The sequence below is a fragment of the Sus scrofa genome, chromosome 5 (assembly GCF_000003025.6).
Source record: "Sus scrofa isolate TJ Tabasco breed Duroc chromosome 5, Sscrofa11.1, whole genome shotgun sequence".
Lineage (NCBI taxonomy): Eukaryota > Metazoa > Chordata > Mammalia > Artiodactyla > Suidae > Sus > Sus scrofa.
Genome location: NC_010447.5, coordinates 75,013,303 through 75,028,656, shown reverse-complemented (window position 1 = coordinate 75,028,656; position 15,354 = coordinate 75,013,303). Strand labels below are relative to the sequence as shown.

The 15,354-nt window shown below is 37.4% G+C and overlaps 1 protein-coding gene across 9 annotated transcripts in view; it reads right to left on the bottom strand.

Moving 5' to 3' along the window:
- TMEM117 (transmembrane protein 117) overlaps positions 1–15,354 on the bottom strand; it is a 485,759-nt gene that overhangs the window by 374,183 nt on the left and 96,222 nt on the right. The window lies entirely within an intron of this gene.

Genomic DNA, 15,354 nt, shown 5'->3' with positions numbered 1-15,354 from the left:
AGATGCAGACTACTGCCTTTGGAGTGGATTAGCAATGAGATCCTGCTGTTTAGCACTGGGAACTATGTCTAGTTACTTATGATGGAGCCTGATAATGGGAGAAAAAAGAATGTATACATGTATGTGTAACTGGGTCACCAAGCTGCACAGTAGAAAATTGACAGAACACTGTAAACCAGCTATAATGGAAAAAAAAAATCATTATTTAAAAAAATTCTTTGATTTTTTAAATTAATTTTAATTAATTTTTAAAAATAAAAAATTTTAAATATATGGGTCATAATAAGGTACATCATGAGAAATTTGGGCAATAAAACACAAATATAGGGTACAATAAAAAGTAAAGTATCTTAAATAACTAATAACTATAACTTGATCCAAGGTACTATTTTTTGATGTGATTAATTAGAAGGGAAATGGCCAGAAAACAAGAGAGTGTGGGTTTCCTGGCTGGCCCTATCTTTTCCATACCAGTAAAGAAAGCACCTGTCAGGTCAACGTGTCCACTGACTCTGCCTAGCAGACCTCACCCTTTTGTGGAGTTGGAGGCATTAGAACCTCGTGTGAGTATACATTCAATCAGTGCCTACTCCCATCTATTTAGATTCACACTCACCCTGGACTCCTCTGATAATCTGACTTCCAACATTATATTCTTCGGAAAAACTATTTAAGCTGACTCAGTTTAAGCTGACATGTGTAGTTTTGTCCTAAAATAATAAATTCACATTCCTAATTACAGATGAAAATAAAATTTTATTTACTTGTACAAATAGAACCAAATGCATCTAAAATAAATTAAAAAGTTGTACAAATAAAAAAATCAAAGTTAATATCTCTTGAAAAGGTCATTTCCATAGTAGAACCCAATTTCCTCATCATTTAGACTTCATTTTATGAGGCAATATTGTGCTCCGTGGCAAACACTGATGTCTCCTGTTATGATAATGCTAAGGGATTTTAGACTTGGAAAAGACATTAGAGGTCAACAGGTTTCCCCAATCACCCAAAGGGAAGATGTTTTCCATAGTCTCCTTGACAACTGGCTTTTCTACTAGCTGTTTGAACCCTGTCAGAGAGCTAACTCATCACTAGACCAACAGATCACTTCCGTTTCAGATGGCATTAATAGTTAAAAAACTCCTGCTTATATTAAGCCCAAACGGATTCTCTATAAATGTGATTCATTCATCTTTTTTCTGTCCCTCAGGCACTACAGAGATTAAGACTACTCCCAATTGTACATGACAGCTCTTCAAGTGTTTGAAGGCAAAGATAACATTCCCCAGACTAAAACCCCGATTTAACAGTTGCTCAAATCAAATAGTCAGAAAACCCTTTATTAGCATGATCTGGTCTCCAAATACAAGCAGAGGGCCGGTAAACCTTTTAGCATATGAACTGAGACCTGATCAAAATGTGCAAGACATGGTCTAAGCCTACTGAGTACGATTATTTTCCTTATTTTGGAAGACAACTCTATGTATTATGGCATTAGCCTTCTTAATAGTCATGACACACTAGTGTTTCCCATTCAGCTTGCAGTCAGCTACAACTTTAAGATAAACAAACTTCCATGAAGAATACAACCTGTATTTTTCTGGTAGAATCGAAGTATAGGATCTAAAGTCGTCTTTAATTTTCCGCTTGTTACTTTCAGCCCACTACTCTAGTGTATGGAGATTCTTTTTTGTTTTGTTGTTGTTGTTGTTTTGCCTTTTAGGGCTGCCCTCATGGCATGTGGAGGTTCCCAGGCTAGGGGTCCAATCGGAGCTACCGCTGCCAGCCTACACCACAGCCAAACCATAGCAATGCCCGTTTCAAGCCGCATCTGTGACCTACACCACAGCTCATGGCAACGCCGGATCCTTAACCCACTGAGCAAGGCCAGGGATCAAACCTGTATCTTCATGGATCCTAGTCGGGTTCACTAACTGCTGAGCCACGATGGGAACTCCCTGGAGATTCATAATGCTAATTCTTTCTTTTTTTTTTTCCTTGTCTTTTTGCCATATCTTGGGCCATTCCTGTGGCATATGGAGGTTCCCAGGCTAGGGGTCGAATCGGAGCTGTAGCCACCACCTACGCCAGAGCCACAGCAACGCGGGATCCGAGCCGCGTCTGCAGACCTACACCACAGCTCACAGCAATGTGGGATCGTTAACCCACTGAGCAAGGCCAGGGATCGAACCCGCAACCTCATGGTTCCTAGTTGGATTCGTTAACCACTGCGCCACGACGGGAACTCCCCTTAATGCTAATTCTTTTAGCCAAGTTCCTCCCAACACTACTGATAGGCTGACAGGCCAGGGACAGATCCAGAGCTCAGTGGCACACCATTAGAGATTCTGAGGGTCATCTGGCCACTAGTCCTTTAAATACGTGGTTCTCCATGTCATCCTAAAAGCATATCGTTCTATGCTTTTTTTTTTTTTTTTTTTTTCCAGTATAAAACGATTGCTTGTCACAAAGGCATTGGGTTTCTGGCAAAAAAAAAAAATCGTCTTTGTTGAATGGAGAATGCATTGTACCCTGATAGTACATTAATGTTTGGTGTTTTTTGTTTTTTGGGTTTTTTCTTGTCTTTTTGCCTTTACGTGAGCCCCTCCCGCGGCATATGGAGGTTCCCAGGCTAGGAGTCAAATCGGAGCTATAGCCACCAAACTACGCCAGAGCCACAGCAACTCGGGATCCGAGCCGCGTCTGCAATCTACACCACAGCTCACGGCAACGCAGGATCATTAACCCACTGAGCAAGGCCAGGGACCGAACGCGCCACCTCATGGTTCCTAGTCGGATTCATTAACCACTGCACCATGACGGGAACTCCACTGTTTGGTGTTTAAAGGTTGATTTTCAAAAGGAAAAAAATTATATTTACACGTGTTTTTAATTGCCAAACTAATCCTATAAAGTAGGTGTTACCATTTTTACTTTATAGCTGGGAAGCCTCAATGTGACTAAAACTGCAGGTTGCCTTGGAGTCAGAAAGCCTTCATTTGAATTCTGACTCTGAACAACACAATATCAGCTACTTAACCTTTGCTAGCGGCCTCTCGTTCTAAGATTTTCATAAGCATTAAATAAAATGATACACATAAATCATGTAACATAGCACCTGGCAAACAGTAAGGTCTTGATAAGTATTATCTTCAATTATTATAGCCTAAGATAAAAGAGTCAGAAAAGTGGCAGAGGCAGAATCTGAAACAGAGTTTGACCCCAAAGCTACTATAAATATGCATAGTCAAGGACACATAGAATTAATTTTTTTTTTTTTTGTCTTTTTAGGGCCACACTCGCGGCATATGGAGGTTCCCAGGCTAAGGGCTGAATGGGAGCTGTACCTGCTGGCCTACGCCATGGTAACGGCAACACGGGATCCAAGCCTCATCTGCAACCTACACCACAGCTCATGGAAATGCCAGATCCTTAACCCACTGAGCAAGGCCAGGGATCAAACCTGCATCCTCATGGATGCTAGTCAGATTCATTTCCATTGAACCACAACGGGACCTCCTAATTTTTTTTTTCTTCTAGCAAATACAATTAGTCTTTCTGATTATCCTTGACACAATAAAAAATAAAAATAGGATTTTAATATTAACAAAAGAAACAATGCAACAAAAGACATAGCCCAATTATGTTATAGTGACAACTTAAGGACAAAACCAGGCTAAAAACTAGGTCAGAGGATCAAGATGGGTAACACTGTAGCCAAATGGTAGCTCAAGGCAGGATATCTGTGAGGCAACTGGAAATTCCTTGGCTGTTCAGTATTTGAGGACAAATGTTGAAAGACAGTTTGATTTTGATTTGTTATATAAATTTACCTTGTCCTTAATACCTCCCTGATCTTTCTGGGCTTTAGACTACCCACTAAATTCATACTTAGGAGGGTAAATTATTCATTAGCATTACACATTATTAACAGACACATCAATATTGCTGAGGATGTAAATCTCAAAAGAAGACATACATATGTACAACAGATAGGTTTTTTTTTTAAATGTTCAGCCTCATTAATCATCAGGGAAATTCGAATCAAAATCACAACATCACCTCACACCTCCTAGAATGGCTGTCACCAAAAAGGCAAAAGATAAACATTACTAAGGACATGGAAGAAAGGGAGCCCTTGTACACTGTTGGTGGGAATGCAAGTTGGTGCAGCCATTACAGAAAGTAGTATGGAGGTTCCCCAAAAAGTTAAAAATAGAACTACCATAGGATCCAGCAATCCCATGACTGGGTATATACCCAAAGGAAAGAAAATCATTATCTCAAAGAGCTACTCATTTCACTGTAGTGTCATTCACAGTAGCCAAGATATGGGAATAATCAAAATGTTCATTAAAAGATGACTGAATAAAGCAAATGTGGTATATTATACAAGGGAATATCATTCTGCTTTTAAAAAGATGGAAATTCTGTCACATGTGACAACAAGGGTGGACTGTAAGTACAATATGCTAGGTGAAATAAGCCAGGAGCAGAAAAACAATACTGCATGATCTCACTCACATGTGGAATCTAAAAAGTTCAACTCGTAGAATCAGAGAGTAGGATGGTGGTTGTCAGGGGCTGGGAGGTGGGGGCGTGGGGAATGGGAGATGGTGGTCAAAGAGCACAAAGCTCCAGTTATGCAAGGTGAATACAGTCTAGAGATCGAACGGATAGCATGGTGGAAATTAACAAAACTTATACTTGAAATTTGCCAAAAGAATAGACTAAAGGGTTCTCACTAGGAGTTTCTGACATAGTACAATTTGACCCCTAGTTTGGGAACTTCCATATGCCGCAGATGCATCCCTAAAAAGCAAAAACAAACAAACAAACAAAATTGTTCTCGCCACAAAAAAAAAAAAAGTAGCTATGTAAGATGACGGGTGTGTTAATTAGCTTGTTTTAGTAATATTTAGCAATATTTCACTATTTACATATAGCAGATCATCACACTGTACACCTTATGTATATGCAATGTTTATCAGTTATAACTCGGTAAAGCTGAGGAGGAAAAATACAAAGATAAGAAAATACATAATTGTATATCTTAACATTTTCTAATTTAAAAAAAAACCATTTTTGTGTTGCAGTAAAGTTACCATGTATTAAATATATAACTGGAATGAAGATAAAAAAATGTACATCTGGAAACAGGTAAGGTAAGGTAGAAGTTCAATCATAAATCTGCTTATCTTAGTTATTAGATTAAAAAGACATAGAGAAATAAGGACAGAAATGCTGCTTTTCTGAGAGAACAAAAAGGAGTGTTCTTCCACTATCAGGTATCTTTCGGACAAATATGTGTTTAATCACTAAGCACTCCTTTAAAAATATCTTAAAGAATCAAGAACTCAGAGGTAGTATAAATTCTTCATAGAACTTCCTTTCCAAGGACTAATTCCCAGGTAATATTCTTTCATTTTAAACAAATAGTAACATCAATATTCTCCTATAAGATAAGTTCTCCTATGAAACTGGAGACTCTCAGACTAAGTGAAGTAAGTCAGAAAGAGAAATATCATAAGAGATCACTCATATGTGGAATATAAAATATGGCACAAATGAACCTAACTGCAAAACAGAAACAGAATCAGGGATATTGAGAACAGGCTTGTCTTTGCCAAGGGGGAAGGGGAAGGGAGTGGGATGGATGGGGAGTTTGGGGTTGGTAGATGTAAACTATTACATTTAGAATGGATAAGCAATGAGGTCCTGCTGTACAGCACAGGGAACTATATCCAGTCTCTTGGAATACAGCATGATGGAAGATAGCATGAGAAAAAGAATGTATATATATATGTATGACTGGATCATTATGTTGTACAGGAGAAACTGACATAATACTTGCAAATCAACTTTACTCTAATAAAAATAAAATTTTAAAAATTATAAATATAATCAAATATTACAATGCTGAAGTTTGCTTAAAGTCTCTAAAATTAGGACTCAACTAGAGGTGTATAGTCAGGGCTTCTCTGGACACAGATTAATGATAAAAGATGGTGAAATGTCACAGTTCTGTATCAGGTGAAAAATCAGGTAGAATGATACAGACAAATCTTTCCAGAGCATAAAAAAGCAGGACACTCTTCTCTTCCAATTGTGGCTTAAGCTCAAATGACTGAAGGGTATAGCAAAAGTTACTTTATTCTATTTAATTAGTCCCTTCTTTATCTCACCTGATAACTAGAACTGTTGCACTATAATCCATAAGAATTCTTTTTTTTTCTTTAATACACCTCAGCTGACAAAACTATGCAAAACCTTTTTTAGCTTCTCAGGTGTCTTAGTTCTCAAGCAAACTTCACTATTTTAAAAATAAGAAAGTCACTAAAATTTGACATATAAAAATGGGTCACCATCTTGATTTAGGAATAGCCAAAGAAGTTCACCTGAAACTTCCTTTAAATAGCTGCCTTCAAAGAAGTATCTCAAATAGGAATGACACCATCTTTGAAACTGATCCCAAACCAAGGACCCAATGTTGCCTGAGCAGCCTTGAATGTCAGACTCTGTAACAATAAGCAGATGACAGTTCCAAAGTACATGCATTGCAAAGGGAAGCCAGTCTTGTTTCAGGGTTTTCTACTAAACACACTCCAAAGTAATAACCACTTTTTAAGAGGAAAATAAATTAACAAAACATCACTGAAAGGATTACGTCACTTTACTCTGCACGAACACTTTCAAATCCATCCTCATCAACTCGTATGCTCCTCAAGACAAGTCTAAAGTATTTCTCTAAATTATTCTTCTAAAGTATTTTCCTAAATTATTTTTCTGAAGTATTTTCCTAACTTATTTTTAAAGTATTTTTTCATTCTGTAGAGAAGGAAATTGAGGCTCAGAGACATAAACAATTAGTTAGCTTATGATCTGACATATAATAAACAGATCCAAGACTCAAACCTTCACCATCCCCCAAAACTTCCAGCATTATCCATGGTTCCAAATCCAAAGTCTTATCTTCTTGGTTCCTCTGTGTAAGAGGAGCAAGAAATGTACGGAGGTAAATGTAGAACTTTTTGTTAAGAAGAGCAAGAAATATATGGAGGTAAATGTAGCACTCCCCAGACATGTTTATTTAGAATAAAAACAATATTTCTCCATGATACAAGAGAGCCCAGGAAGAGTGTCTCAAATCTAGAAAGACTACAGCAAATATCTCAGAGCACATGCTCTACTTATACTTAGGGTGATCAAAACAGCCCCAGGAAGCCACTCTTTTGAACTGCTGCATGAGGGGTACCGCTGCAGTTATGTGATGCATAACAGGGTATGCAAACAGGGTTTGAACCTTGGCTCTGCCACATTTACTTCACCCCTGATCAAGCACACTAAAGCAACACAGGAACCAAAATGAAAAACTGATTTCACACAGGGCCAAATCTGCCGTTGGCAACTTCTGACTACAGACATCATGGTATTGATGTGAAATAAAATATCCCTAAATCCCCCCATGTTGTAAAAAAGCACGCAGCCATCACTTAACTTTGAGTAAAATCTTTTGGTTGTAAAGCAGGTGGATATTTTTGTCTTACTGGCAACCTCCCTGCCATGGAGGAATGCTGACAAAATTTGATGTGTTAGCTGAAAAGTTTGGAAAGGCTCACAGAAGCTAAAGAACTAAATGAGTAAAAAGCCCGTAGTAAACACAGTAGTTCCTTAGACACATCATTCCTCTGAAAATCATTCAAAAATACGTATCTCATTAACATGTGGTCAGCTTGTTACTTTTTGACAGGTAATTTAGTGTCACTGTACTATACCACAGACACATTGATAAGACTTTCCTGGAGTTCCCATCATGGCTCAGTGGTTAACGAACCAGACCAGTACCCATGAGGATGTGAGTTTGATCCCTGGTCTCACTCAGTGGGTTAAGGATCTGGTGGTGCCGTGACCTGTGGTGTGGGTTGCAGACGCGGCTCGGATTCTGTGTTGCTGTGGCTGTCGGGTAGGCTGGTGGCTGCAGATCTGATTGGACCCCTAGCCTGGGAACCTCCCTATGCCACGGGTGCATCCCTAAAAAGACAAAAGAAAAAAAAAAAAAAAAAAAAAAGACTTTCCTGTATGTGTTAGACATTCATTCTTGGGTAGCAATTTAGGCAATTGAGAATTATGTTAATTCTTTCAGTTCACTGTAGTATCATTTAAAATGTCACCTTGCAGTTCCTGTTGTGGCTCAGAGGATTAAGAATCTGACAAGTATCCAAGAGGATGCAGGTCCAATTCCCTGGTCTTGTTCATTGGGTTAAGGATCCGGCATTGTGGTAAGCTGCAGCGTAGGCTGCAGATGCAGCTCAGATCTGGCATTGCTGTGACTGTGGTGTAGGCTGGCAGCTACAGCTCTGATTCAACCCCTAGCCCACACACTTCATATGCCACAAGTGCAGCCCTAAAAAGAAAAAAAAAATAAAGATAAAAAATAAAATGTCACATTTACAGACTGCTGAGATAATACATCTTTTGGAAAGAAAATTCAATAAGTCTGTTCAATCAACACTTATTTACTTGTTATGTGCCTGGTAGAAACTGCACTCAGTGTGCTATTAATACTGCAGCAAAGAAAACAGGCAGAAGAGGCTGATATTGCTGTAGTATCAAACCACCAGAAATTTCAGTGGCTTAACCCAGCAAATATTTGTTTTTCATTCATGCTACATGTTTCATGCAGTCTGCAGGGCCCTAGCTCACTAAAGGACTTGGGCTGATAGAGGCTCATCATCTTGTAGCTGAACCATCTGGAACATTTCATCTTCTAGGTTACCACACATGGGAACAGAGCACCAAAAAACAGTTCACCAAGGAAAATGGACAAATTCTTAGAAAGATCAATTAATCTACAACAAAGGAGATACGAATATACAATGGAGAAAAGACAGTCTCTTCAATAAGTGGTGCAGGGAAAACTGGACAGTCATATAAAAGAATGAAATTAGAATATTCTCTAACACCATACGTAAAAATAAACTCAAAGTGGATTAAAGACCTAAATGTAAGACCAGATACTATAAAACTCTTAGAGGAAAACATAGGCAGAACACTCTTTGACACAAAGTGCACAATGTTCTTTTGGATCCACTTCCTAGAGTAATAAAAAGAAAAATAAAATAAACAAATGGGATCTAATCAAACTTAAAAACTTTTGCACAGTTAAGGAAACCATAAACAAAATAAAAAGACAACCCACATAATGGAGAAAATATTTTCAAATGAAGTGACCAACAAAGGATTGATATTTAAAATACACAAACAGCCCATGCAGCTCAATATCAAAAAAATAACCCAATCAAAAAATTGGCAGATGATCTATACCAACATTTCTCCAAAGAAGACACACAGAAGGCCAAGAAGCACATGAAAAGATGCTCAATATTGCTAATTATTAGAGAAATCCAAATCAAAAGTACAATAAGGTATTATCTCATACTGGTCAGAATGGCCATCATCAAACAGTCTACAAACAGTAAATGCTCAAGAAATTGTGAAGAAAAGGGAACACTCCTACACTGTTGGTGGGAATGTAAATTGGTTCAACCACTAAGGAGAACATATGGAGGGCCCTTAAAAACTTAAATATAGAAATTGATCCAGCAGTCCCACTCTTAGTCATATATCTGGAGAAAACCATAATTTTAAAAGATACATACATCCCAATGTTCATTGCATCACCATTAACAATAGACAGGACATAGAAGCAACTTAAATGTCTAAATAATGACAGGGCCCAAATAAATAAAGTCAGAAATGAAAGAGGAGACATGACAACCAATACTAAAAAAATACAAAGGATCATAAGAAATTACTGCAAAATAATTATATGCCAATAAAATAGACAACCTAAAAGAAATGAGTAAGTCCTAGAAATGTACAATCGTTGAAGACTGAATCAGGAAGAAACAGAAAATATGAACAGACCATTTACTGGTAATTAAACTGAATCTGTAAGCAAAATACTCCCAATATGTCTGGGTCCAGATGATTTCACAGGGGGATTCTACAAAACATTTAAAGCTTTCTCAAACAATTTTTAAAAATTAAAGAGGAAGAAATGCTTCTGAATTCATCCTTCAAAGCCAGCATCAACTTGATGCTAAAACAAAACAAAGACACACACACAACTTATAGATCAGTATCACTAATGAACATAGATAACAAAAAATTCACAATAAAATATTAGCAAGCCAAATCTAATGATACTTTCAAAGGATCATACACCATGATCAAGAGGGATTTAACCTACAGATGCAGGATGGTTGAATAGCCACAAATCAATCAATATGATATACCACTTAACAAAATAAAGAGTAAATATCATATGATTATCTCAATGCAGAAAAAGATTGATACAGAAAAAGAGCTTCTGTCAAAATTCAACATTCATTTATGACAATACACTCAACAGAATGGATACAGAGGGAACAGAACAAAATGAAAGTTATGTATGATAAAGCCAGTTAAATGCCTTTACTCCAACATTAGTAACAAGATAAAGGTTCTTACTCTTGACACTTTCATTCAACACAGTATTGGAAGTCCTAGCCATAGTAACAGACAGGAAAAAGAATTTTTAAAAACCCAATTTGGAAATGAAGAATTAAAACTGTCACTGTTTACAAATGACATTAATACTAGAAATAGAAAATCCTAAAGATTCCACAAAAAAACTTTTAGAAATAATAAATTCAGTAAAATTGCAGGAGACAAAATTAATAAACAGAATTCTTCACATTTCTATAACCTAATAACAAACTATCAAAAGAGAAAAATAAGAAAACAATCCAATTTACAATCACATCAAAGAGAATAAAATACTTAGAGATATAACCAAATGAGTAAAAGACTTGTACTCTGAAAACTATAAGACACTAATGAAGGAAATTGAAGAGAACATATACAAATGATAGGATATATTGTGCAAGAGTTCCCATCATGGCTCAAAAGACTATGTATGTATATATGATTAAAAAACTGTGCAGCAGACCAGAATATTTTTTCCAAAAGAGACATACAGATGGCCAAAAGGCACCTGAAAAGATGTTCAACATTAGTAACCACCTTGGAAATAAATGCAAACCAAAACCACAGTGAGACATTACCTCACACCCATCAGAATGGCTATTATCTAAAAAATAACAAATAATAAGTGTTGGCAAGGATATGGAGAAAAGGGAACTCTTATACACTGTTGGTAGGAATGTAAATCGGTGCTGCCACTATGGAAAACAGTATGGAGGCTCCTCAAAAATTGAAAAATATACATTGTTTTTCTCATAGTCCATCATGTTCTACCCCAAGAGACCAAGAGACTGGATAAGAATGTGTGTGTATGTACACATATAATATATTCTTGCTGTACAGCAGAAATTGCCACAACATTGTAAACCAAATATTCTTTAATTTTAAAAAATAAAAGACAAAAAAAAGAGAAATAGAACTGCCTTAACTAGCAACCTAAGTTCTGTCTATAGTTGAATGGATAAAGAAGATGCGGTATCTATACACATAATGGAATACTACTCAGCCATAAAAAATGAAATATTTCTAGTTGTCATAGCATGAGTGGATCTAGAGAATACTATACTGAGTGAAATAAGTCATGTAGAGAAATACAAATACCATATGATTTCAGTTATATGTGGAACCTAAAAATAAAACAAACAAAACAAAATGAAAACATAATCATAGACACAGAGATCAAATGCATGGTTGAGAGAGGGGAAGAAGGTGTGATATAGGTAATGGGGATTAAGAGGTACAAACCTCTAGTTTAAAATTTTTAATTATGAGGATGCAATGTATAGCATAAGAAATATGATAGAAAATATTTGAATGGGGACAGATGATTACTAGATTTATTGCGGTGATCATTTCATATGTATACAAAGTGAATTTTCACCTAAAAACAAAAGCAAAAACATTACTGCCCTCATAAAACTCATAATTTGATGGGAAATATATACAGGTAAAAAGGCAATTAAAACAGTGTGGGAGCTCCCATCACGACTGCATAGTAACAAACCCAACTAATATCCATGAGGACAGGGGTTCAATCCCTGGCCTCGCTCAGTGAGTTAAGGATCCAGCATTGCCATGAGCTGCAGTGTAGGTTGCAGATGAGGCTCAGATCTGGAATTGCTATGGCTGTGTTGTAGGCTGGTAGCTGCAGCTCTGATTTGACCCCTAGTCTGGGAACTTCCATATACCTCAGGTGTGACCCTAGGGAAAAAAAACAAACAAACAAAAAAAAACAGTGTGGTTGGAGTTCCCTTGTGGCACAGTGGGTTAAGGATCCAGGGCTATCAATGCAGCGGCTTAGGTCACTGCTGTGGTGCAGGTTTGATCCCTGGCCCAATTTCCACATGCTGCAGGCATGGCCAAAAAAAAAAAAAAAAAAAACAAAAAAACAACAACAACAACAACAAAAAAAAAAACAAAAAAAAAACAAAAAACAAACAAACAAAAACAGTGTGGTAAATGTTATGATGTGGATGATGCAGAGAATTACGGGAATATAAAGAAGAAACATTTTACCTAACCTTTAAGTGTTAGTAGGATTTTCCCAAAGGATGTGATATCTAAGCAGAGACCCGAATAGAGTTAGCCAGAGGATCAGCAGTGGAAAGGTTGGAAGGGAAGTAAAAGAACTTATTCAAAGACCCAGAAGTGAGAAGGGGACCATTCTATTTGTAGACTAAGTTTACTCTGGATGGAACTTAGTTTTGGGGCAAAAGCAGTAAAACAGCAAAATAATGAAGTAAGCTAGGACCACATTATCTTGAGTCTTTCAGCCATGGGAGAACTTAGACTTTATTATGAAAACAATGAAAATCTATTGAAGAGTTGTAAGCAGGGATCTCTGTGTTTTAGAGGAATCACCACAGCGTGGAGGACTGAAAAGGGGCAGCTACTGCAGAAAACCCAGGAAGAAAGAATAGGGGAGTAACACCAAGGACAGACCTAAGTAGACAGATATGAGAGCTTTTTAGCACATCGAATCAAACAGCCTTTGTGATTTACCACATTATGAAATAAGCAAAAGCAAAAATGAACAGTATCTAAGTGTCTGGCTTAGCAATTGATTAGATAATAGTGTCATTCACTGTACGGAACAGAGGAGGCTGGCAGGGCTGTGAAGTGGGGTGTGAACTGAGTTCAACTTGAGATTTATCAAGGCTGAATATTGTTGAGATGTTCAAAGGATATTTATGGTAAGAGCACAATACGCTGCTCAGAAGAAAAATCAGAGCTAAACACAACTATTTTACAATCACACATGTGAAATGTGTCAATCAAGCCGGAAGGGTGGGTCTCATACAAAGAGGCTGGTGAGAGTGAGAAAATCAGATTAGAACCCTCAGAGGTGGGAGCCTTAAAAAATTAAAAAGCGATACCTTGAGAGGAGAGATTAAAGAGAGGAAGGGAGTGTATGGACACAGAAGCCAAGGATACAGAGCATTTCAAGAAGGCAGGGCTGGTCACAAGCGCCAAGTGCTGGAGGGAAAGGTCAAGCAAAATAAAGATTGTGAGGTATCCATTGGATGGTTTGACAAGGAGGTGACGGGTGACCAGGCAGATTTTGAACACATCCAGAACAATGGCAAGATTTACAGCAAAGAGCAAGACTGAGACAGGTGTGAAAGCCTTTTAGTGAGTGAGAGAAAAAAATCAGCAAGTTGCTAGATAACAGAATGGAAGAATTGCAAAGTGAATGCCAGAAGCCACCAAGGGTTTTCAGATGAGGCGGGGTGTAATTTTTAATTAATTTTTAAAGGGTTGATAATAAATGTGCTGCACACTTACAGACATCTATCACAAAGAGTATTTTGCGCCTATCTTTTCTGGAAACCACTGAGAAGAATTTTCTGTTTCATTCTGCAGAGTAAAAGGATATTCCCATAGCTCTCTTGTGCTTTCTTTGATTAGGGATGCTGTGACATTACTAGCTCAAAGGGTTTTGTCGTATCTTTTTATATTTCTGCTTGTAATATAATTCTGACTTCCTGAAGTAAAATTCAAACTCATTTCCTGCTAAAAGGATATACATATAAATCAGCGTGTCACACAAAGCTCAGGAGAAAGTGTTAAGTGATTTTAGTAAGAAGTATTTGCTTATGCGCAAGCTACAGGAAAAACTGCCAAGTCTGGAAATAGTTTTAAATACAGGTACTTTCTCAGGCCTAACTGAAAGAGCATTACACAATTATTCCTAAATTAAAGTGGTATATGGCACCTGTAATCTGATGACTCAAAGAATGTGCATTGCTCTAAAGAGAGAAATGGAAAATTCCTGCGGAGTTTTAGCTACCCCTAGAGTCAGAATAGGATGAGAAGTTGCCTGGACTTAGCCTTCCTTTGGCAGGTTTTTCAAATTGAATACTTAACCTTTTTTGTAACAAATACTAAAAAAAATTGTGTTCCGGACAAGTCATGGAAATATATAACCGGAAAAAATTTAAGATGTTACTACTGCCCACTACTTTTTCCTTGATCACAAGTAGAATGCTATACCTGAAAGACAACCCACCCATCTACAGGAAAAAATGGACAAACCCTTTTTTAAAAATTATAGTTGATTTACACTGTTGTGCCGACTTCTGCTATACAGCATAGCAACCCAGTCATACACACACACACACACACACACACACACACACACACACACACATCTATATACATTCCTTTTCTCATACAATCTTCCATCATGTTCTACCCTGAGAGGTTGGATATAGTTCCCTGAGCTTTACAGTAGGACCTCATTGCTTATCCATTCTAAATGTATTGACAAACACCTTTGCTGTGATGCTTGATATTGTTGAAAAAGCCCAGTATGCAAGATGCTTTCCTTGGAAACTCATGAGTTCCACTTGGGTGCTATATCTACAATTAGGTTAGTCCTTGAGACTGGAAATAAAGACAATATTGACATACTGGCAAAGAACCAGCTCACTAAAATTCTTTGTTCTAAAATTGTTCTAATTACTGCGAGGAAATTGCTAGGAATGTCATTGAGAATATGGTTCTTTTCATTTTCAGAGGGTCCTCTCTAGGAAAACTTACAGGAAATTTTTCTCTCCAGTTTCCATAAGAAAGATCAATAGTGTTTCTCCCAAATATCTACCGTATGATACAGTGTGTGGTCTCTGTGCCTGAGATTACCTGTTGATTATTTACTAATATTCCGTAAGACCTCTCTATGGTCTCCTCACCATCAGCATGGAAGAAGACATCCAGAAAACAGAGAGCTGAAAATAAAATTAGTGCAGAGGATGGAGGAGAGCATAGGAAAAATTCCTACCCAGTATATACGCAGGGGTTTTGTGGCCATTCTGAGTGTGTGTGTGT